Raw genomic sequence first — 6,114 nt, forward strand, 5'->3', positions numbered from 1 at the left:
CAATTTGCAATTATATATTATTCATTCAACTACTTATGCTGTCCCGTCAACTAACAACTCAAATAATCACTAACAATATTGTTTCTGATTGTTTTTAGTTTATCTAGGTGAGAATGGTATGAATTGTATTAAATGAGATGGTTAAAGATACAGATTACAAAGATATATATATAATGAGAGAATTTTGAGACTGAATAAGGAAATAAGAGGAAGCTTAAAATATCAGAGTTAACGTATGCCGACAATATTGTTATAAATTATATTTTCAACATAATTGGAGTATAGTATTTCCTTGAATTGGCTTTGAGCTAGCTAGATAGTGTTTGCCATGGCGATTAATGATCAGGGCAGAAAGCCACTTCATATTGTGATGTTTCCATGGCTAGCTTTTGGTCATATGATCCCATACTTAGAGCTTTCAAAGCTAATAGCTTTAAAAGGTCACAAAGTTTCCTTTGTTTCTACACATAGAAACATTGATCGCCTTCCTAAACTCTCTGGGTCTTTGGCTTCTCAAATCAGTTTCGTCAAGCTTCCTTTGCCTCATGTCAAAAACCTTCCAGAAAATGCCGAGGCGACGATCGATGTTCCATATGATAAAGTTAAGTATCTGAAGCTAGGTCATGATGGTCTCCAAGAATCCATGGCCAAGTTTCTAGAAGATTCCTGTCCTGATTGGGTTTTTCTGGATTTCGACGCTTACTGGCTACCTCCTGTTGCATCAAAGCTAGGCGTTTCTACTGCTTTCTTTAGCATCTATATTGCAGCTTTTTTGGCGTTTCTTGGACCTTTGCCTTCTTCTTCACTAATGGCTGATTATGATGAGCGGAAGAGGCTTGAAGATTTCACTGTCCCGCCGAAATGGGTCCCGTTCGAATCGTCGGTCGCGTTTCGGCTTTTTGAGATTTCTCGTATTTTCGATGGTGCGACGGGCGATGATAATGAAGAGAATGTTCCCGACGAGTTTCGTTTCATGTCGACGATCGAACATTGTGATATTTTGGCCGTGAGGAGTTGCTCGGAGTTCGAACCCGAATGGTTAAAGCTCGTAGAGGACATTCACCGGAAGCCCGTTATTCCGGTTGGGCAGCTTCCGACCACCGCTTATAATGGCCAAAGTTTGGTAAAATACTTAGCCAATCAATTAATTTTAGATTATTTGATCACTATTAGTTGTTGTTTGGTTTTTGTTAAAAAATCAATATAAATATTTGATTAATTAATTCTTTGTTACTCCAAAATGTTAAAATTAAAAAAATTGTTAAAAGCAATTTTTTTAATTAGCTTTTTGAAAGAAAAAATTATATCAAACAACTATTAGTTAACAATTAATTTACTAAATACCTTTAAGCCATGTTTTATAAATGACGGATCCGTCATTTCAACATTTTGACCACGGTCAAAACACAAAATAAAAAAAAGTTGTTTGGTTAAATTGTAGTTTGGAGCAGTGATTTGCTCGAAAATGTCAATTTTGCAAACACTACATATTGCAGCGTTTGCAAATGTCTCCAAAACGCCCTTAACATATAATAATAATAATAATAATAATAATAATAATAATAAAATATTTAACTTTCAATTTGCCCGGGTAGTGGGCAAATTGTTCAATAAAATGGAGCCTTAAGGGCTCCATTCCCCACTTATCCCACTGATGTGGATTAGTGGGATAAGTGGGGAAATTTTTTTATTTTTTATTTTTTAAATATTATTATTATTATTAAATATGTGTATATTCTTTGTATCATTTTACATGTTAACCGTTAATCTAAACAAGCTAATTTTATTAAATTTCTTTTTATAAACCGCTAACATAATTCGTTAGTCAAACCCGCTAACATAATCCGCTATTTGTCAAACAAAGCCTTAATGTTATCAAGTAGTTGTACCCTCTAACCTAATCAACTAATAACCATTTATTAAAAGGACCAATGTCGAAGATGATGATAGCAAGAAAGGCGAGTGGGGAGTAATCAAAGGGTGGCTCGACTGGCAAGCAACAAATTTGGTTGTGTACATTGCGTTCGGAAGTGAGGCAAAACCGAGTCAAGCTGAGCTCACTGAGACCGCACTGGGTTTGGAGCTCTCTAGTTTGCCATTCTTTTGGGTTCTTAGAACAAAACGCGGGGAAGCCGACACCGAGTTGACTCAGCTTCCAGAAGGATTTGAAGAGCGAACCAAAGATCGTGGGATTGTGTGCACGACCTGGGCACCTCAACTCAACATCCTGAGTCACGACTCGGTGGGAGGTTTCTTGACTCACTCTGGCTGGAGTTCTGTGGTGGAGGCAATACAGTTTGAGAAGCCATTGGTTTTGTTAACTTTCTTGGCGGATCAAGGGTTGAATGCCAGGGTTTTGGAGGAAAAGAAGATGGCTTATTCGATACCACGAGATGACAAAGACGGATGGTTTACCCGTTATTCGGTGGCACACTCATTGAATCTTGTGATAGTTGAAGGAGGAGGAAAGATTTACAGAAATAAAATTAAGGAGATGAAATTAAAGGATTGTTTCGTGACAAAGCTAAGCAAGAGGCTTACGTCGACAATTTATTAAATTTTTTGCACAACGATAAAAAATTGAAACCATAACAAGGATGGGGATCGGATAATTTGTCATTTTTGTTATAAATATTTTATTGATTACGGACATTATTATTAGTGTGTAACATTTATAACGGTTATGTTTATTCACTACTTAATGCTGTACATTTATATTATTTTATGTGTGTGTGTATTGAAATATTGAAATAAGATGTGTGGTTTGAAAGGACTTATTTTATTCTTATTTTTCTTCTACTCTTCTTTATCTACATTCTCATTGATTCATATGTTTGAATTTGGAGACTAATTACAATATGTTATCAGCACACTCAATTGCTTAGCATATCAGTGAAACGACTTCCTCCACTACTAAGTATTCTTCTCTCATTGATAAGCATGAAATGCACTCCTTATAAGCATTATATTTTTGAAAAGTTGGAGTATTATACCGATAATTCCTTATGTGCTTGAACTTTCTAGAATTTTTTTGGAGGTTATTTCTCGTTATATTCTACAGTAGTGCTGTCGCGGCAAAAGAAAAGCTAAGTATATATATGTGCAAAGCAAATTTGGCATGATTAACATAATTTTTTATTTTCTAAGTATGGTTGCTGGGTTGAGCTAGCAATATTTAAACAAGAATCAAGGAGGAACAAAAGAAACTTAATTGCATTAGCATCCACTCAAACGCCTCCAATCACATTACTTCCCTTCTTTAATGAATTACACGCCACTAACAACACCCATTTACCAATTAAAAGTAGTGAAACTTTTTCCTAAAACGTACTATATTTGCACGATGAAATTGTGTTAACAGAAAATGTGTTTTGCATATGCTTTATGTTGGTCCAGATGGGTGGGGGTTCATCAAGTCTAGAGGAGGCGGATAGACTTGAATAAGTTTTGAAAACTTTTTAAAGTAACGTAGCGGAAAATAAATGTCACTACTTTTTATGTTTGTTTGCACGTATTTGTTCCTGTAAATTTTAGGTTTGATTCATTAAGAACTTGAAAATAAATAGCAATAAGTAGAGAGAGTGAGAGAGAGATATTTGAAGTGGTTTGGTCGTCAAAACTCAGCTTATGTCCACTATTCTCCTTAAATGTAACTCTATGGAGGATTGTACTATCACCACTAGTACAAAATAAGAGCGATTGTGCCCTGATCACAAAGCCGGTGGTTTTTCACAAGATGCACTTGTTACTCTGCTTCTTTCTACTACACTTAGTAGAGGTGGTTGAATTGAACACAAGATTGTTTAGATTCTCCAACTATATATTGACTCAGCATATGAATCTATGTTGATGCTATTACGTTGTTTACTTCATCTAATTTTTAAAAATAATTGCGACATTATTACTACTATATATACATTTATCCCTACATAAATGATGTTGATTTTCAAAGTTTAAAAATGTGAAAGGTATATCGTTAGGCATTCGCGTAAAGCACGTGCCCATGACTAGTAGAACAATACAAAGGAGTCGGAACTTTCAGCAGACAAGTGGAGCAATATTACAATAATATATATGGCCATTTTATTTAATCAAATCAAAGGCTTACGGTTTTTGCATTTATTATTCATTCAATCGATTATATTGGCCTGTCAACTGATTACCCCATCTCCTCAAGTAGTCACCAATAATACGGTTTCTAGTTGTCTTTAGTTTATCTCAACACTCTTGCTTTATTGTCACCCTATTTTTTTTTAGAAGAACTCCAATTGATTATTAAAGAAATATGCAATGTTTGGTAAAATAGTTAGTTTATCAGTAAAGTTTTTTGAGTACTATTGACTCTGTTACAATGTAGTATCTGTTCATAGCTACTTTCTCAACCTAATGAAGCACAAAGAGTCAACAGTAACAGTTGCCTCCACTGAGGCTGGGCCCACTCCCATCATCCATGTGGAAGTGTTAACTGGGACACCGGATGCCACTAGACCACAAGGTCTTTGATTTTTTAAAGGTAAATTGTGAACATTTAGTATGTAAATTGTGAACATTCAAAACATGGGTTCACCTTGCAAGGTAAACACGTGTCCACAATAATTTGCCTCGACTGACAACTCCAAATAGTAACCAACAATGTAATATTATTTCTGGCCGGTTGTCTTTTTTTTTTTTTTTGAAGATAAACGTAGCTATTTCATTAATTCATAACATAAAACGTTTACATCAACGATCAATGAAATGGTAAACCATTCCTTACAGCCAGACATAGAAACAACTTTTCTAACTATGCTATAGAAAACTTGAATCGCAGACTGTTTCATAACTAGGAAGCTATGTTCCTTCAAGGAGCTTAAAGCTTCATCAAAGATCTGGGTCTTCGTCATCATACTTTTTTGCTCGCCCAGGATATAAGATCAACACTTGCCGAAACCAAACTAAACGATTTATGCTAATGATAATGAAAAGCTCGTGAAAGTAACGAGAGGAAAAAAGCCCGTGAAAGTAACGAGAGGAAAACACAATAATAGAAAAAAATAAAAAGTGGTAAAGCCAAAGTAGGGTTGGGAGTTCAAGACTACCAACACAAACCTCAATACCTACCTACTATTATTTTATTTAAAGGGAAAGAAAACGGAAGAAGAAGATCTGTGGCGGTGGTCGGAGGCGGACGGAGCTGCAACGGTGGTCAGGGCGGAAGAAGAGCCAGAGCAAACGTAGAAGGTGACCAAAACCGCCGGCTCAAAGCTCCATTAGAGCTCCGGCCGGAGGCCGGCAGTGGAAGCCGAAGTTGAGCAGCGGAGAAAGGCTTTTGGTTTTAGAGAGAAAAGGGAGGCAGCATTGGCCGGTTGTCTTTAGTTTATCTCAACACTCTTTTTGCCACCCTATTTTTTTAAAAAGAATTTTTATTGATTATTAAAAGAAATAAGCTTATTAACAAGTAAAAATTACTATAGACTATATAATAATATTATGTAATTATTACTTTTTTATATGCTTTAAATAGAATTTAGAAATGATTCCCACTCGTATAAAAATCATATGATTTTTGTCACTTCCTTATGTGACTATTTTTATATGGTTAGTTTTTTTATTTATTTATTTTTAAATTTCAAATATCAACTTATTAAAAATTATCAATAGCAAAAAATGAAGTGATTTTTATAATGACATCTATCATATCATTGACCTGTAAATTTATATCTTCCAAGCATTGTATTTGATTTTTTTTTTTTTTATCTAAATCTAAAATAATAAGAAGGCATGTATAACTAATGGCTAACTGGCTAAGGGGTCGGAGTTAATTAATTACTTTAGGATAAAACTAATTAAATTAATTTAAATAAGCACAATAAAAGGGAAATTATATATTATTCAATTTGCATATTGCATATATAGAACAATACAAAGGAGTTGGAACTTCCAGCCACCAGCAGACAAGTGGAGGCGTGGAGCAATGCATATTATATATACCCATTTTATTTAATCAAATTAAAGTACCAGCAGACAAGTAGAGCAATATTATAATATATATATATATATATATATATATATATATATATATATATATATATATATATATATATATATATATATATATATATATATATATATATT

The 6,114-nt window shown here is 34.2% G+C and overlaps 1 protein-coding gene and 1 pseudogene across 2 annotated transcripts in view; one reads left to right on the forward strand and one right to left on the reverse strand.

The window, feature by feature from the left end:
• The first annotated feature begins 328 nt into the window (after nucleotides 1–328).
• Nucleotides 329–2,799, forward strand: LOC116012157 (annotated as a pseudogene).
• A 3,050-nt stretch (nucleotides 2,800–5,849) lies between these two features.
• LOC116013777 (UDP-glycosyltransferase 91A1-like) overlaps nucleotides 5,850–6,114 on the reverse strand; it is a 1,950-nt gene continuing 1,685 nt past the window's right edge. Inside the window, exon 2 of one of the 2 annotated variants that reach the window (XM_031253706.1) lies at nucleotides 5,850–6,039. The gene's annotated coding sequence lies outside the window, so the exon portion shown is untranslated. The remainder of the gene's footprint in view (nucleotides 6,040–6,114) is intronic. The other variant, XM_031253705.1, reaches the window with a different exon arrangement.

This window comes from Ipomoea triloba, chromosome 3 (assembly GCF_003576645.1).
Source record: "Ipomoea triloba cultivar NCNSP0323 chromosome 3, ASM357664v1".
Classification (NCBI taxonomy): Eukaryota; Viridiplantae; Streptophyta; class Magnoliopsida; order Solanales; family Convolvulaceae; genus Ipomoea; species Ipomoea triloba.